The 19,054-nt window shown below is 40.2% G+C and overlaps 1 long non-coding RNA gene across 1 annotated transcript in view; it reads left to right on the plus strand.

Moving 5' to 3' along the window:
* The first annotated feature begins 5,657 nt into the window (after positions 1-5,657).
* The window catches only part of LOC129047858 (uncharacterized), a 133,742-nt gene continuing 120,345 nt past the window's right edge, over positions 5,658-19,054 (plus strand). The window contains exon 1 of the long non-coding RNA XR_008509700.2: positions 5,658-6,019. This is a non-coding gene — a long non-coding RNA (uncharacterized LOC129047858). The remainder of the gene's footprint in view (positions 6,020-19,054) is intronic.

Genomic DNA, 19,054 nt, shown 5'->3' on the forward strand with positions numbered 1-19,054 from the left:
GTCCCAATTGCCAGGGGAGTGCACAGTCATGGTTAAACAGAGACTCATTAGCACCTCTGACATAGTCCTCCTGGGGAATCCTCAAAGCAGCCTGGAAAATAACCAAGTCTCCACCATCCAGAGCCAGGAGGCTTTGTGCCTGGCCCACAACAAAAAACAAGGGAGGCAAAGATCTAGGAAGCACCACCCAGAAGGAAACAAAGCAAGCAGGAATGGTGTGTGATGTGCTTCAGCTGGTGAACTGAAGAAGTAGAAAGGACATGGTCTTCGTAGGCAAGTTTCCCAAAATAATACCAATGCAGTGGCTAGGAAGTGCCAGGCACTGTGCTCAGTACTTCACGGCTTTTTCTTTTTGAATCACACCCACTTTTCAGAGGAGTACACTGAGGCTCAGAGAATGACTAATTCCTCCCCCCCCCCCCGCCACACACACACACACACACACACACACACACACACTAGGAGAGAAAGAATTTGACTACTAAACTTAATTCATTATGTTCCCTAAATACTTCATGAAAGTTGGGCTGTTTAAAAAACATACTAGCAACAAGCCCACATTGGCGCATGAATGTTACTTTTCTCCTGTATTCCTATAAGTAAGGTGCAATGTCTGCTTCCACTGATATCCTGTATTCTAAGCTATCCACTTTAAAAAATCTATTTGGTTGATTATATATTATTTCCCTGTCCTTTGACTTGAGTTTAACAATTCCCCTGATAAGGCAAACTTAGGCATAATAATGTTTGTTTGAATTCATAGTGCTACAATTTTTACAAACTTTTTTTACTTCTTTATGGACTCATTAGAATTTTTCAGCTAGAGGTATGAGTTTCAGAACAGCCTACTCCTTCCGCCGCCCCCCAAATTCTTTAAATGTGTCTTGAAACCTGTGCCTTCCCTTTTCCCAGGCACTAAAACTGTTGCTTTGTGCAACACGCAGAGTTGTGTTTCCAACTCCACACTTTTTCAAAAACAGCTTGAATCAACAATAGAAATTGATGGAGTAGCTATGTCTGGAATTGCCATAAGACTGTTTGCTCAAGTTCATCCTGCACACTCTTTGAAAGACAAAGTAGAGGGGCCATTCCCAAAGGAATGGCAGTCTGCTAACACAGTACAAAGGAAAGAAACACTGGAAAGCAAAACACTGCCATTTACGGTTGCAGGAAAGTTGCCTGGACAACACAGAGACTCGGGATGAAGAACTGACCTCACCTGCCATCTTTCCCATCCTTTTTCCTGCCTCATTAGCTTAACAGAGACAGCAGGTGCCTGTATTGACTTGACTATTAACAGGGCAAAGAATTAGCATTAAAGTTAATGTTAAACTCTCAACCAACTCAATTGATTCAATAATGAGATTTGGCGTGGTCAAAAAAATTTAACAACAGAGGAGTTTACATTATTTCTAGCTCCCCAGGACGTGCAATGTGCTGCTTACAGCTGATGAACTATTCCTGACAATTATTCTAAGTGGATGATAGTGCAGTAAGAGAAGTTGATGCAAATGATGTCATCTGAAAGTTAAGAGAGAAAGCAAAGGGGCAAACTCCTGAATTGGTAAGAAAATGGTCCCTCCAGAAAGTCAGTCCCATTTGGTGCTATCAGATCTCAGTCTAGATGGGTTACTTCAACTCAGGTTGAGCACAAAACAGCCCCTGCCATTCCTGTTGGTCACCATGCACCACAGCAAAATGAGGACAGCCTATTTCCAGTGTTGCTGAGCTGACAGTTGCCAATAGCTGTCACCCCCTGGTTGAAAAGACAGGACCATCATGTGAGAAGGCCCCTCCCTTGCTTGCATGTGGGAAATGCAAGGTCTTTCTCCAGCAGCTGAGCTCAGGGTCAGAATAGGAGCAACCATTTGAAAAAGACTTCAGTAAGCTGGATGTATCTTTGTGGTTTCTTCTTGCTGGGAGTTTGGAACAAGGCCAAAGACATTTATAATTCCTGGAAGAACATCCCCCTCCTGCTGTGTAAATGAGAACCATTTAGGAGAGAAACAATGGTAATCTCCTCCCCTAAATCTGTTCTCGTCCTGAATTTCTTTTTTTTTTTTCTTTTTTTTTTTTGTGAAAGGCTCTACTTACCATCATTTGCCTAAGCCAGAAACTCAGCACTCACTCAATACCTCCTTTCCCTTCACCACAGTAATTCAATTTCTGAATCTGGTGGTTTATACCTCTTTAATATTCCTTGCATTTTGTCTTCTCCCTTCTCACTTGTTCTTCCCTGGTTTAGCATGCTATCTTTTCTTGCTTGAATTACTCTCTAGAATAGTCATCCAAAGGTCTCTCAGCTCCTAGGCTTGTCACCCTTTATGCCACAGCATGATTTTTTAAAAATCCAAATCTGATCAGTAAACGGTCAGTTTACTGTTGAAAATATTTGAGAATTCTCCAAAGCCTTAATGACGCAGTTCACAGCCTTTAGCTTAGCATAAGCAAAATGTGAAGAGCAGACATTTTACCCATCTTATTTTGGTAGAGGGTAGACGCTCTTGAACCACAGGTAATGTCTAGTACTATTTTCTTGTGGTGGTAAGAGAACAGAGAAGGGCTACTCAGGTGCTGGCTATGTGGTTAGACATAAGAATTATGTGTGATAGACATATGAATTATGGTACTATGAAGCCAAAGCTCGGGTGAGAAGTTACTCTCCAAGAAGAGTTGTATTATAAATTGAGTGTTTGTGTTCCCCCAAAATTTATATATTGAAATCTTTATGCCCAAGGTGATGACATTAGGATGTGAGATCTTTGGGAAGTAATTACGTCATGAGGGTGTGGTTCTCATGAATGGGATCAGTGCCTTTATAGAAGGGATCTTAGCTTTCTCACTGTCTTTCTACCACATGAAGTTACAATGAGAAGCTATTTGCAACCCACAAGAGGGACCTCCCCTGAACTTGACTATGCTGGCACCCTGATCCTGGACTTGCAGCCTTAAGAACTGGGAGAACTTAATTTTATTGTTTATAAGCCACCCAGTCTATACGGTGTTAAAACAGCTTGAACAAAGACAAGTTGAAATAAGATATAGGATGACCAGTTAAACTTGAATTTCAGAAAACCAATGAATAATGCTTTTTGTAGATTAAGTATGTTGCATGTAATCTTGGTTTATCTCAAGTTTGAAATAACTGTTTTTTTATTTGCTAAATATGGTAACCTTATACCATAGCATTGGCTGTAGGGTGGAAGACAAGGGTGAGGGGAACTTTCAGGAGAGTCTGTAGGGGAAAGCTAAAGTCCAATATAAGGAAAAGGACTGCCAGTTAAATACAGCAGATAAAGACACAGGTGAATGTCAACTCCATCCAGAAAATCTCCAAAATAATAGATTATAAAAAGCATAAATTATGAAGGAAATGGGAATAGAACATGACAGTAGATGATAGATTCCAAAAAAATTTGGAGATACAAAGTAATACATACATGGCAACCTACTTAGCACAGGGGAGAAAGATTGAAGAGGAGAGAAGCTGATTAAGCTGCAAAAATATGGGAAGTCTCAGAAATGAGGGGCACTGGGGTCCTTAGAAGACATCGAGGTGGGGAGTGATTAGTCGAAAATCTACATAAGAAGATGATGGTGCCTGATGCCTTCCCTACATCATGCTTAGAGGAGGTGAGAGGTTTACTGGGAATGTGAACCTGAGAGCTCCCAGAGTTAAGCACATGAGGCAAAGGAGATAATGGAATGCTGTGCTTAAAAACACAGTAATTAAATAAAAGCCTACCTTGTAAATGGTGAGATCTCCACTTCTGTTCCTATCCTGCTGGGTTTTCAGATTGCTGACATCCTGACTTAACAGAAAACCCATGGATATTTGCAAGCAATTCACCAGGAAAATTATTGGGTTTCTAACGAATCAAACCATCCCTGTCCAATGTACATAGATCATCCATTCAGCTTCCTAGTGACAGATTCTTAGCCAAGAAGAGATAGCCAGGGATGGCTAATATTTAAGGAAAGCTTTTCTAAGATGAGAGACCCCAAACTAAACAGAAAAAGGCAAAAGGTACTTGGAAGAAAGAAAGGGTCTATAAGAAAATTTCAAAAAATATGATTACTATTCTTGGAGAATAATATAACATTTTACATCAATGAAACAATAATGGGATGCTATTTTTAAAATACATTCAAAGCAAGAAAAACAAATAGAGAAGTAAAATATAGAAATAAAACACTCAGCAAATAATTGAAAGAAAACGTTAAAGAAACCTCAGAAAGTAGAACAAATGATTAAAGAGATAATAGCAGGAAGGACATAAAATTAGATGTGTAGTGCAGAAGATCAAACGTCTGTTTAATAGGAATTCCAGAAAGAGAAAAGAGAGAAAATAGAGGATGAAATTATTAAATAAAATAAGAGTATACATCTCCAATTTGAAAGGTCCCACTAAGTGCTTAAAACTGTGAATTTAAAATTAACAGCATACCTATGTGAATGCACTTAATGCCACTGAACTGTACACTTAAAACTGGTTAAGATGGTAAATTATTTCATCTGTATTTTACTGTAATGAAAACAACAACAACAAAAACACCAAGGCAGATAGTCATTGATACCAGGGACACATAGAGGATCCCCAAAAGTTTGAGGATCAATTAGGAAGAAAAGAGGACTCATATAAAATATCAAGAATCAGAAATAGCATTTGACTTCGGTCACAGTGAAAGTTATTAGGTTGGTACAAAAGTCACTGTGGCTTTTACCATTACTTTTAGTGGTAAAAACCACAGTGACTTTTGCACCAAACTTATAGGAATAATTGGGCAATGCCTTCAGAATTTTGAGGGAAGGCCAGGCTCAGTGGCTCACGTCTGTAATTCCAGCACTTTGGGAGGCCAAGGCAGGCAGACTACTTGAGGCTGAGAGTTCAAGACCAGCCTAGCCAACATGGTGAAACCCCATCTCTACTAAAAATACAAAAATTAACAGGGCACAGTGGTGCATGCCTGTAATCCCCAGCTATGCGGGAGGCTGAGGCAAGAGAATCGCTTGAACCCAGGAGGCAGAGGTTGCATTCCCATCACGCCACTGCATTCTAGCCTGGGCAAAAGGGTGAGACTCTGCCTCAAAACAAAACAAAAAAAAAGAAGTTTGGGGAAAAATTACTTCCAGCTGAGAACTCCATCTCTTGGCAAATTCACCTGTTTCTCAGCACCAAGTAGTGGTTAATAGTAAACTCTTAGGTAAATATTTGGTAGATGGAGGAATGCATGGATAGTCTTAAAGAAAAATTAATGTTACCCAAATTCGTAGCCACAGGAAGAGGCTTCACACTCTGTATTGAATCTGGGTGCAAAAAAAAAAAAAAAAAAAAAAGAGAGAAACAATTTTATCCTGAATCTCTCCCAAGTAACAAAATGCTTATGTTCATTTACTCAACAGGTATCTACTGAGTACTGTGTCCTACAATCTACTAAGGCCTGTATCAGGAGTCCCCAACCCCTGGGCCACAGACGGGTACCTGTTGGTGGCCTGTTAGGAGCCATGCCACAGATCAGGAGGTGAGCAGGGAGCCAGCAAGCATTACCACCTGAGCTCTGCCTCCTGTAAGATCAGCCACTGCATTAGATTCTCATAGGAGTGGGAACCCTATTGTAAACTGCCCAGGCAGGGAATCCAGGCTGCGTGCTTCTTATAAGAATCTAATACCTGATGATCTGAGGTGGAACAGTTTCATCCTGAAGCTATCCCATCCCACCTCCCTGGTCCATGGAAAAATTGTCTTCCATGAAACCAGTCTCTGATGCCAAAAAGGCTGGGGATCACTGGTATATACGGAATATTAGATAATGCATTTTGCCATTGAATGTCTTTAATTTTAGTTTGGGAGAAGAGAAACATATGTATATTCAATCAATACTAGAAGCACTATACAGCAATATAAGAGATGTCACAATGCAAGATAAAATCTAGTGTCAAGGTAGAATTCCAAACAATGAGTCAAGAATGGGCAATTCACTAAGGGCTAGAATACTCAGAAGAGGACTTATGGAGGAGGTAGGACTTGAGCTGACTTTTAAAAGACAAGATTAGGTCAGCAGAGAAAAATGCAACATTACAGCCAGGGAACAAAGAGGACAAAGCTGAGACTCAGGCAGACTCTGGATGGAGCAGAGTTGGTGTCAGGCATGGTGGGTGGTGAGATTTCAACTGGCAGGGACACACATTGGAGGGCCAGAACACCACGCCAAGAGGGTTGGGTTCTATAATGGGGAGCCATATGTGATGTCTTCCCTAAACTCTAGTTCTTCCTAATTATAACCACACAGAATCAGCAACTCCTTCCATTATATTTTCATAACCTCCTATATGCGTTTCCAATAGCCTACATATCATGGTAAATGATGGTGATCTGTTTATGTGGCTGCCTTCCCCACTAGGCCAGGAGATCTTAAGAGCCAGTGCTTTCTTTACCATTAATGTTGCACTGCTTAGCACGGTACTATGGGCTTAGAACATACTTTTGAAGGAATAGAGTGAAAGAATGGTAGAGGCTGAAACAGACTCAGTGTAGGGAGAAATGTGTGTTGCTGTTTCTATGTATCTCTTTCTGTCACCGCCTCCTGTAGTCACCAGGACTCATCCCTATATCCTAGAGCTATGAAAACTCTAGTCCTGGGGAGAAATATGGATATTTCATGCTTCTAACTATTCATGTGTCAGTCCAGAATTAGAACCTAAAGTAATCCCACCAGTCTCTGGCCCCATGCGATTATTTATTGACAGTACTACTTGACTCTGAGAATGACTGCCCTGTCCTGACACATGCTTCAATGAAATTGGTTCCCCAAATCCTGCAAAACAGCTTCATAAAGTAAACAGAACCCCTACCCACCCACTTCCTTTTGGCTCAAGAGAGGTCCTTCCTCTCTACATAAATATATATGGCTTCTCAATACTTCAGGCTTTAGCCTTAACTCCCAGCTTGGAGAATTCTGCTGCCAATTTAACATCTGTCAATTCCCAATGCCTCACCAAGGCCATCTGGCAGTAGGAGCCAAGTGTCTGCTTTAGATTTCCAAAGCAGCCTTCTCTGCTCTGCTAGGAGCTCTGCACACTCCTGGGAAGTCACAGGAGCTACATAAACATGGCTCAGGTGACGTTGTGCATACTATGCTGGGAGGGTTGACCACATGATTTCTCAGCATCTCTAATTTCTGTAGTCACCACTGGGGGGGATATAACCTACATTCACTTCTAGACAATGTATCACAAAAGTGTCTTTTTAAAATATCTTAAAGATTAGTACATCATCTTGTTTTCCCTTAAGCAATACATACACAGCTCCTAGCAGTTACAGCTTTGTGATTTCTATCCTGAAACGGTACCACAGCCAAATGTAATTAAAATGAAGGACCTATGCTTTGTTTCTCCCCTGCCTCCCACCTCAGAATTACTCCATATTTCTTTCCTTATGAATCAGGAAACAGCTGGTAAATCAGTTCATTCTTTTTATTCTTTTTATCTCAAGCTCAAGCTGGGAAGGCCTTGTTAGCATAAACTTCTTTTTCTAAATAAGTAGTTCTCTGCATTCATTCTTTCAATAATTTATTGAACAATTACACTGAGTAAAAAAAGCTTTTCTTAGAAAGACACAAAAATAAATAAGACACAGTTTTTACCCTTGAACAGTCCATGAGGGAAGACAGACATAAATGAAGAATTATAATAAAATGTGAAAAGTACTACTGTAGAAGTGTTTACACTGTGCTGGGGAAACCCAGTTATCACAGACTAGCCACATCCAGGAATGGTGAAGAAGCCATTTCAGAGGAAATAACATTTAGTCTGGGTCTTATAGTCAGGGGTTGCTGAGGGGAAAGGACCTTCTAGTTCAGGCAAATAGTCCATGCGTTTGTACGCTGGTGTAAAAGGTTTCACTAAGGGCATATCTTAGGAAAGTTTAGTAACAATCAGCTAATGTACTCATGATTTACTCACTGAAATGCTTAATTGAGGATGACATTCCTTCTCTTGGCCTTTTGGTCTCCTGGTCAGCTGGCTCTTCTCAGAATAAGGGACTTAATGACTTGATTACATGTTATGAAAGTTACATTCATAAGTGGCCTTATTTGTAAGGTGTTCATATAGTTTGCCCAGGAAAATACCATTTTATGCTAGTTGTCCTAGTATAAATGGTAACAGTGCCCTCTTTCATGGTCAAATATCTCTATGCTTAGATAGTAAATAATATGACTGCTCTACTTATTTGAAAAATAAAATGCATAAAATATTTATCTGACCAAGAGAATATGACTTTCTATTGGTAGATCCAATCATCTTGCTTCAGAGACCAAAAATGGTTTCATACTTCTAAGAATAAAACATCTTTTCCAAGATAGATTACTTGTAGGCAGTGGGTAGACTTAATGAATAAAAAAGTCTTTCCACAGCACACAACTCTGTAATTAGAAGAGATTTCTCCCCTCATTCTTTTGAGCTAAGAGACAAACAAACAAGAAAACCCTTGCCTCTTCTCCCACCTAGCACCATTTCTCATAGGCTAACAGAGGAGAATATTTAGTGTTTACAGGAAATGCAGTAGCAGGTTACCACTGAAAGAAATGCCCTTTGTCTTCCTTTTTCCAATGGGCTTTGTACCAAACAAAATGATTTCCATTTGTGACTAAGTCAAATGTCATTCTTCGTCCCTCCAGCTGGAAAAATGAATGGAATGTATTGAGAACTCAAGACCAAATGGCACAGAAAATCAGCCCCCATCTTTGCATTGTCACCACAGGCGTTGAAGAACTCTGATTCTAAAATTTGATTCAACAAATCACAAATACTTTCTGTACCAGGCCTTGTGCTAAGATGTGGGAATACAGTAAGAAATAAGCTGTGCCTCTGATCCTTGTATCAATCAAAAAAGGCTACATTATGTTACAGTAACAAGCAGCCCCAAAAAACAATCTTAAATGACAAAAATTTGTTTCTCAGACTCCCTTTCAACCATAAATCAACTAGAAACTCTACTCTGCATAATCTCTTTCTGGGATCTAAGCTTAAAAAAGCACCACCACCAGGAATGCTGTCAGTCTCTGTGGGAGAATGGAAAGAATGTGATGAAGCACACATTAGCTCTTAAAGCTGCCACCGCAAAGGCATATCATCTACTCACATTTTATTGGCCAAAGCAAGCCACATGGCCACACCTAAATTTAAAAAGGAGAATGACAGTCCTACCATATGCTTCACAGAAGAGGAAGATGAAATAATTCTGCACAAACTTAATGACTGTGATAATCAATATGAGATTATATTTTGGAAAGGAAGATAGACAAAGAGCCTGGTCACACTCTCATACCTTAACAGAGAAGCTTGTATAGAACTCTGCTCGAGCTGAGCACTTTATGAATATGCAATCATAAAATACAATGCTCTCAGGAAATTTTTATAATAAATTTTTCTAGTATTAAAATAATAGCAGCTAAGGACTACAAGAATTTGAAATGAATGTAAATGCATTAAAGTCAATAATATAATGAAAAACTTCATCTATCATAAAAAAGAATTGACAGAGTGATGGGGAATTAGTAACCACTTCCCCAAACTGAGATAGCAAGCTTCAAGAAATTATAAATATGTTTCAAATGATAACAAAATTAAAGCAAAAAGCCCATAGTGAAAGAAGAGGATGCTATTTAAAAAAAAAAAAAAAAAAGACAAAGCAGATTTGGAAAAGAATCAAGTAGAAATTGTGAAAATAATAAAATTAAACAAACCAAAATTTAAAATAAAATGGACAGATAGAAACAAAGAGAAGATGGCGGATTAAAATAAAAATATATCAATAATTGCATTAAATATTAACAGAGGCTGGGTATGCTAAGACCTGTAATGCCAGCACTTTGGGAGGCTGAGGTGGAAGGATCACTTGAGGCCAGGAGTTCAAGACTAGCCTGGGCAACATAGCAAAACCCCATCTATACCAATAAAAATAAAAATAAATTCAACTATAAAAGTTTAAGATTATCAGATTGTATTTTTTTTTAATTTCAACCTAATTATCTGCTGTACATTAAACAAGGAAAGGGAATTTGAAAGTAAAAGAATACAAAAATATATACATGCAAATATCAATGAAAAGCAGTCTAGTATAGCATTATTACTATCAGACAGCTATCAAAGTGTACTCTAAAGCAAGAAATATTATTAAAAAGAGAGGGATATTTTATATTTATGAAAGAAACAATCATTCATGAAAATTTAAATGTGTATGCTCTTATTAAGAATTTCAAGGCCAGGCACGGTGGCTCACTCCTGTAATCCCAGCACTTTGGGAGGCCGACATGGGTGGATCACCTGAGGTCAGGAGTTCGAGACCAGCCTGACCAACATGGAGAAACCCTGTCTCTACTAAAAACACAAAAATTAGCTGGGTGTGCTGGCGCACACCTGTAATCCCAGCTACTCGGGAGGCTGAGGCAGGAGAATCACTTGAACCCAGGAGGCAGGGGATGCAGTGAGCCGAGATCATGCCATTGCACTCCAGCCTGGGCAATAAGAGCGAAAGTCAGTCTCAAAATTTTTTTTTCAAAATATATAAAGCAAAAAAAGTAACAGAATTTAGCTCACACTCATTAGTATTGTTACTATAAAACAAAACCCCACAAAATAACAAGCATTGGTGAGGATGTGGGGAAATTGGACCGCTTGTATACTGTTGGTAAAAAAGTAAAATGGTGCAGCTACTGTGGAAATCAGTATAGTGGTTCCTCAAGAATTAAATATACTTCTGAGTATATACCCAAAAGAATTGAAAGCAGGATCTTGAAAAGATATTTCTACATCCATGTTCATCTCAGCATTATTCACAAAAATGAGAATGTGGAAAAAAACCCGAAGAGTCTATCAACAGATGAATGTGGTGTATACAAGTATATATCCATAAAAATGTGGTATTTATATACAGTGGCATATTATTCAGTCTTAAAAAGGAAAAGAACTCTGATACATGTTACAGCATGGATGAACCCTGAGGACATTATGCTAAGTAAAGTAAGCCAGTCACAAAAAGACAAATATTGTATGGTTCAACTTGTAAGAGGTACCTAGTGTAATCAAATTCTTAGAGATACAAAGTAGAATTGCTACTTCGTGTATCTGTGAATACATCTCTTTGTATCTCTATGATGAAAGTTACCAGGGGCTGGGGGGAATGCAACTAGACAATTATTGTTTAATGGGTATAGAGTTCAGTTTTGCAAGATAACAAGAGTTCTTGAGATTGGTTATACAACAATGTGAACGTACTTAACACCACCGAACCATACACTAAAAATGGTTAAGATGGGAAATTTCTCCTATGAATATTTACCACAATTAAGTTATTTATAAAAAAAGAAATAAAAGAAGAAACAGAAAACTCTATAATTGAATCTCTTTGGTATTAATTATCTATTGCTGCAGAACAAATTGTCCCAAGACTTAGCTGCTTAAAACAATAAATACTGATTATTCAGTTTCAATAGATCATGAATCTTGTAGTAGCTTAGTTGGATCCTCTGACTTAAGGTCTCTCAAAGGGCGATCTTATCTCAAGGCTCGGCTTGGGAAATATCTGCTTCCAGTGTGGTTATTGCAGTATTCACCTCCTTGAATAATGCTGGACTTAGGATCCTATTTTTTCCCTGGTTGTTGACCAAAAGCCTTTTTCAGTTCTTTGCCATAAGAAGCCCCACAAAAAGAAGCCCACCATATGGCAGCCAACATCCATCAAAAGGAGCAAGCAAAAGCCCAACAAGAGGCATGAGTCTTTTAGCAGCCTAATCTTGGAAGTAACATCCTATCACTTACCATATTCTATTCCTTAGAAGAAAGTCACTGGTCGAATCCACAGTTAGGGGGAGATGATCACAGAACGACATGAGTACCAAGAGATGAGGATTGTTACAGGCATGAATAGAAACTGTCCATGACATTTCTCAATAGCTGATAGAACAAACAGAGATAAATTAGTTTAGATTAGTGAACATATGAACAACAAGTCTAACAAACTTGAGCATGTATAAAATACTGTATCCAACAACCATAGAATATATTATTTTCAAACAGGTATGAACTGTTTACCAAATTTAACTTTATGCTTCTCCATGAAGTGAGCCTGAACACATTTTAACAATTTAAATAATGTTTTCTTATCACAGTGAAACTAGGCTAGAAATCAATCATGAAAGATAACTTTATTTTCCCTAAATCTTTTGGTATTAAGCTATATGCTTCTAAATATCACACAGGATAAAAAAAAAAACAGTGAATTTTAGAAAATGTTTTAACTGGATAATAATGAAAAGTGGACATATCAAAACTAAGGCACTTTGGGAGGCCGAGGCAGGGGGATCATGAGGTCAGGAGATCGAGACCATCCTGGCTAACATGGTGAAACCCCGTCTCTACTAAAAATACAAAAAATTACCTGGGCGTGGTGGCGGGCACTTGTAGTCCCAGCTACTCGGGAGGCTGAAGCAGGAGAATGGCATGAACCTGGGAGGTGAGCTTGCAGTGAGTGGAGACCTCGCCATTGCACTCCAGCCTGGGCAACAGAGCAAGACTCCATCTCAAAAAAAAATAATAATAAAAAAAAACCTAAGGAGATATAGCTAAAGCTGTGTTTTAATATAATTTTAAAGATAAACACTCTTAAGGACAACTAAGCACAGAATGCAGTAATGAACCTTAAAACTTCAATATACTAGACATAGCAACAATAGAATTCAATAAATAAATACTAAACAAATATTAAAGTAATAGCTGAAATTTTTTAAGGAAATAATGGTTATCCCATGATTTCAAAGACAACAAAAAATTACCTTCAAGGAATAACAGCTAAATTACTGTTACAGGATCTTTGGGTGTTACTTTTCTGGCCGGAAACCTCTGTGGCCAGCGATGCCTTTGCCCGACCTTTGCTTGGGCCTGCTGGGCTCATTCTGCCCACTCAGCTTAACAGGCTGGACTCCGCTTACGCTACTGGCCTGGATCCCATGCCTACCAAGGGTGAACCAGGTGGCAGAGTGGCAAGGGGTGTGTGAGCAAGCATGAGGTCCAGCCACTGCGCATGGTCAGACACACTGGCTGCTGCCATGTGTGGGCAGTTCCAGGTGCCGGCACAGGCACCAGCTCTCTGTGAGGTTGCAGCAGAACCAGGTGCATTGCAAGCATTTTTGCCAGTTGGCACTGGGGAATGCAGTGGTGCTTGGAAGCTTGGAGATGCTGGGAACTGCAGGGCTACAAAGAGAGAGTCACATCCCTGGCTCAGGGAGCTCCCAGGTCTGGGCTTCCCAAAGGGCTGCAGCTCTTCTCTCCTTCTCTTTGCCCCCAGCATGGTGAGGAAGGGGTATGTTTCAGCCCTGTTTGTATTAATACTTTTTTAGTCCTGCTATTTAACGGGTCCCAAGTTCTTGTACTGTGATCAGGAAGAATGAGGCACTCAGACAAGTGGAGGGTGAGCAAGATGAAGAGGAGCTTTATTGAGTGATAGAATAATTCAGAGGAGACCGCAACGAGTAGCTCCTTTCCACGGCCAGGGTGTCCTGATGAATGTTTAGCTCTTAGCAGAGAGGAGGCCCTGGAGTGGGTTATGCCTTTCTGCAGCTGGTAGTACCGACGTCTCTGCAAGTTTCGGAAGCTCTTAGCAGAGAGAAGGGCTTAGAGTGGGTAGCTCCTCTCTGCTGTTGGTCATCTTGACATCTGCTCAGCTCTGGCTGAACCCAGGGTTCATATGGCCTCAGAGGGGAGGAAGTGTGCACTGATTGGTCCATGGGCAGCCACTGGTGCCCAGAAAAGGCACCACAAGCTCCCACTCCATTCGTGGGACTGGCAGCCCAGCCCCCAGCCTTCAGGCCTTCCCCGGCCTGAAGATGGGGCCTCATGGGGACCTGCCCCCTTCCACCCAGGAATCTGTCTGCCTCTCGCTGCTGTTCATGGCACCTGGGCTGAGCCAGACTTTGCTCTGATGGAGCAGGTACTGACAGCAGGGAGAAGCCAGGCAGTGGGAGCTGGCACCTCTGAACCTGCAAGGGCATGGGGACCTTCTGGGCCCCAAAAAGTGCAGGGAGGCCCAGGTCTGCAGCCATAGTTTAGGCAGCTGCGTCTGTACCTGGGAAGGCAGGGCTCCTTCCTGCTCCTGGCCCCCCAGTTGCACAGCGAGACTTGGATCTGCATCCATGACTTGGGCAACTGCAGCCCCGCTCAGAGGGCAGGGCTCCTGCCTGCTCCCTGGAGTGGGAGGTCCGGCTCTACAGCCATGGTTTGGGTGGCTGCAGCGGTCCCAGGGGACATCCCACCCCAACTTGGAATGGGCGGGGCTCCCACTTGTGCCTAGCTCCTACCAGCTCCACGGAGTGTGCAGCGCTGGCCATGCCTCCCTGCTGCTGCAGGCGTGATGGCAGCAGCTGCTGCAGGCGTGATGGCAGCAGCTGCTGCAGATGGTCCGCCAGTGCCACCATTACCATTCAAGAGTTAAAGTGAAACTTCTTTTTCTGGTAATACATTTGACTTTTTCTGGTATCTGTACTAACTTTTCTAATGCTGAGAACTAAAAATGAATGATCAAATATAGAAAACATCTTTTGAAAATATTTAAGAGGTAAGAGGAAAGGAAAAATAATTATCAGGACCAAATCTAAGGGAAGCTGGGAGCCCAGAACTCAGAGAGATTCAAGAGAAAAGGAGGAAGTTGCTTCTGCCTTGAGGGCATTTATCAAATCTGATGAACTTCAAATCTAATGTTTCCTTATTGATTTTCTGTCTAGATAATCCATCAATTGTTGAAAGTGGGGTACTGAGATACCCTACTATTATTGCATTGTGGCCTTTCTCTACCTTCAGATAATTTAATAATTTCTTTATATATTTAGGTATTCCAATGTTGGGTACGTATATATTTACAGTTTTTATGTCTTCTTGATGAATTTTTCCCTTTACCATTACATAATGGCATTCTTTGTCCCTTTTTACTGTTTTTTTACTTAAAATCTATGTGGTCTGATATAAGTATCAGTCTTATATAGGTATAGCTACCCTTGCCCTGTTTTGGTTTCCATTTGTATTGGAATATCTTTTTTTGTGCCTTCACTTCCAGATTATGTGTGTTCTTGCTAGTAAAATGAGTCTCTTGTATGCAATATATATGTAGTTGGTTCTTTCCTTTTATTCAGCCACTCTGTGGAAAATTTGGAAATTTTAATGTATTGGAAAATTTAATCTATTTACATTCAAGGTAGTTATTGATAGGTAAGACCTTGCTACTGCCATTTTGTAATTTGTTTTCTGGTTGTTTGGTAGATCTTTTGTTTCTCTTTTCCTCTCTTGCTGTCTTCCCTTGTCATTTGATTATTTCCTGTGGTGCTATGCTTTGAACACTTTCCTTTTATATTTAGTGCAACTACTAGGTTTCTGCTTTGTGTTTACAATGAGGCTTCCAGAAAATATATTATACTTACAACAGGCTATTTAAGACTGATAACAACTTAACTTTAATCATACAAAAATGCTACACTTTTACTGCCTCCTCCACTTTTATGATTTAAGTGTCAATATGTATATACTTTTGTAATTTGTATCTTTTAACCATTTATTGTAGCTACTGTTGTTTTTGATAATTTTGTTTTACAACCCTAGTAATAGAGATAAAATTGCTTTATATATCACCCTTACAGTATTAGTGTTCTGAATATCACTTTGGACTTTTGTTTCAGGCTAAAGGAATCCCTTTAACTATTCCTGTAAGACAGGTCTAATGGTGATGAACTGACATCGTTTCTGTTTATCTGGGAAAGTTTTTATTTCTTCCTCATTTCTGAAGGACAGATTTTCCAGGCAAAGTAATCTTAGTTGGTAGTTTTTTTTCCTTCTGCACTTTGTATATGTCATCCCACTCTCTCCTGGCTTGCAAGATTTCTGCTGAGAAATCTGCTGATAGATGTATTGAGACTCCCTTGAATCTGATATTTTTCTTATCTCTTATTGCTTTCAGAATTTTTGTCTTTGATTTTTGATAATTTAATTATGATGTGTCTTGGTGAACTCCCCTTTGGGTTGAATTTAATTAGAGACCTCTGAGCTTACTTTACCTGGATGTTGTCATCTTTCCCCAGATTTGGGAAAATTTCAGCCACTGTTTACTTAAATATGCTTTCTGGGCCCTGTTTTCTCTTTTCTCCTTCTGAAAATCTTAAGCAAATGTTCATTCTTTTGATAGTGACCCATAATTCACATAGGCTTTTTTTTTTTCATTCTTTCTGCTCTTCTGATTCTATAATTTCAAATGTCCTGCCTTCAAGCTCACAATAATGTCTTCTGCTGAATCAAGTCTGCTGTTGAAGCTTCTATTAATTTTTTTTAGTTCAATTGTTGTATTTTTTATCTCTAGGATTCTATTTGATTTTAAAAAATGATTCTGTTTCTTTTTCAAACTTTTCACTTTTCTTCATAAATTGTTTTTCAAATTCTATTTAATTTTCTATCGATATTTTCTTTTAGTTCACAAAACTTCTTTAAGATAATCATTCTAAATTCCTTGTCAGTCATTTCATGGATCTCCATTTATTCAGGGTCCATTATTAGGGATTTATTAGTTGCTTTTTTTGGTGTCATATCTCTCTGGATCTTTGTAAACCTTACACTAGTGTCTACACATTTGAAGAAATGGCTACCTCTTCCAGCCTTTGCTAATTTTCTTCGGTAGCAATAAACCTTCACTGTTTAGTCTAGCCTGGGATTCTGGATGGCCCAGCTGGTGGCAAGTCCTGGCAGGCAGGCCTTGCTGTCAGATTCTGTAGCTGGCCTGGACTGCTGACTGCTTTGAGGTCAAATGGAAATGCTGGCTGTGCTCTAGAGTTTGATGAGATCACTGGCTGGACTCTGTAGTTAGGCAGAGCTATTAGCTAAGTTTTGTGATTGCCTCTGAGCAGAGTTACAGATTGTCTTCTCTCACTAGGTAATACTGCTGTTTGGAATCTATAGATGGGCAAAGCCATGTGCTAAGCTCTGAGACTAGGCAAGATCTCAAGATCACTTCTCAGCTGGGGACAGTGGTTCACGCCTATAATCCCAGCAGTTTGGGAGGCTGAGGGAGGCAGATCACCTGAGGTCAGGGGTTTAAGACCAGCCTGGCCAACATGGTGAAATTCCATTTCTATGAAAATATAAAAATTAACCAGGCATGATGGCAGGTGCCTATAATCCCAGCTACTTGGGAGGCTGAGGTGGGAGAATTGCTTGGACCCAGGAGGTGGAGGTTGCAGTGAGCTGAGATTGTGCCACTGCACCTCCAGTGTGGGTGACAGAGTGAGACTCCATTAAAAAAAAAAAAAAAAAAAAATGCTCTCCAGATTCCTCCTCTCTGGGCAGGGCATCTCTGAAAGAAAGGCAGCAGCCCCAGTCAGGGGCTTATAGATAAAACTCCCATCTCCCTGGGACAGAGCACCTGGAGGAAGGGACAGCTGTGGGTAGAGCTTCAGCAGACTTAAACATTCCTGCCTGCTGGCTCTGAAGACAGCAGCGGATCTCCCAGCACAGTGCTCGAACTCTGCTAAGGGACAGACTGCCTCCTCAAGTGGGTCCCTGACCCCCATGCCTCCTGATGGGGAGACACCTCCCAGCAGAGGTCAACAGACACCTCATACAGGAGAGCTCCAGCTGGCATCTGGCAGGTGACCTCTGGGATGAAGCTTCCAGAGGAAGGAATAGGCAGCAATCTTTGCTATTCTGCAGCCTCTTCTGGTGATACCCAGGCAAACAGGTTCTGGAGTGGACCCCCAGAAAACTCCAGCAGACCTGCAAAAGAGGGGCCTGACTGCTAGGAGAAAAACTAACAATAGAAAGCAATAGCATCAACATCAACAACAAGGATGACCATGCAAAAACTCCATCCAAAGGTCACCAAGAGCAAAGACCAAAGGTAGATAAATCCACAAAGATGAGGAAAAAACAGTGCAAAAAGCCTGAAAATGCCAAAAACCAGAATGCCTCTTCTTCTCCAAAGAATCACAACTCCTTGGCAGCAAGGGAACAAAACTAGATGGAGAATGAGTTTGATGAATTGACAGAAATAGGCTCCAGAAGGTGGGTAATAACAAACTCCTCCAAGCTAAAGGAGCATGTTGTAACCCAATGCAAGTAAGCTAACAATCCTGATAAAAGGTTAAAGGAATTGCTAACTAGAATAACCAGTTTAGAAAAGGACATAAGTGACCTGATGGAGCTGAAAAACACAGCACGAAAACTTCATGAAGCATACACAAGTATCAATAGCCTAATCGATCAAACAGAAGATCGATTGGAGATACCAGAGACTGAAGATCAACTTAAAGTATGAAGACAAGATTAGAGAGAAAAGAATGAAAAGAAATGAACAAAGCCTCCAAGAAATATAGGACTATGTGAAAAGACCAAACCTGCAATTGATTGGTGTACCTGAAAGTGACAAAGAGAATAGAAACAAGTTGGAAAACACACTTCAGGATTTTATGCAGGAGAACTTCCCAAACCTAGCAAGACAGGCCAACATTCAAATTCAGGAAAAGCAACCCCAAGACATAATTATCAGATTCACAAAGGTTGAAATAAAGGAGAAAATGTTAAGGGCAGCCAGAGGGAAAGGTTGGGTTACCCACAAAAGGAAGCCCATCAGACTAACAGTGGATCTCTCTGCAGAAACCCTCAAGCCAGAAGAGAGTGGGGGCCAATATTCAACATTCTTAAAGAAAAGAATGTTCAACCCAGAATTTCATATCCAGCCAAACTAAGCTTCATAAGTGATGGGAAATAAAATTCTTTATAGACAAGCAAATGCTGAAAGATGTTGTCACCACCAGGCCTGCCTTACAAGAGCTTTTAAAGTAAGTACTAAATATAGAAAGGAACAACCAGTACCAGCCACTGCAAAAACAAACCAAAATGTAAAGACCGTCGACACTATGATGAAATTGTATCAACTAATGGGCAAAATAACCAGCTAGCATCATAATGACAGGATCAAATTAATGTATAACAATATTAATGTTAAATGTAAATGGGCTAAATGTC

Source organism: Pongo abelii, chromosome 13 (genome assembly GCF_028885655.2).
Source record: "Pongo abelii isolate AG06213 chromosome 13, NHGRI_mPonAbe1-v2.0_pri, whole genome shotgun sequence".
NCBI classification, from domain to species: domain Eukaryota; kingdom Metazoa; phylum Chordata; class Mammalia; order Primates; family Hominidae; genus Pongo; species Pongo abelii.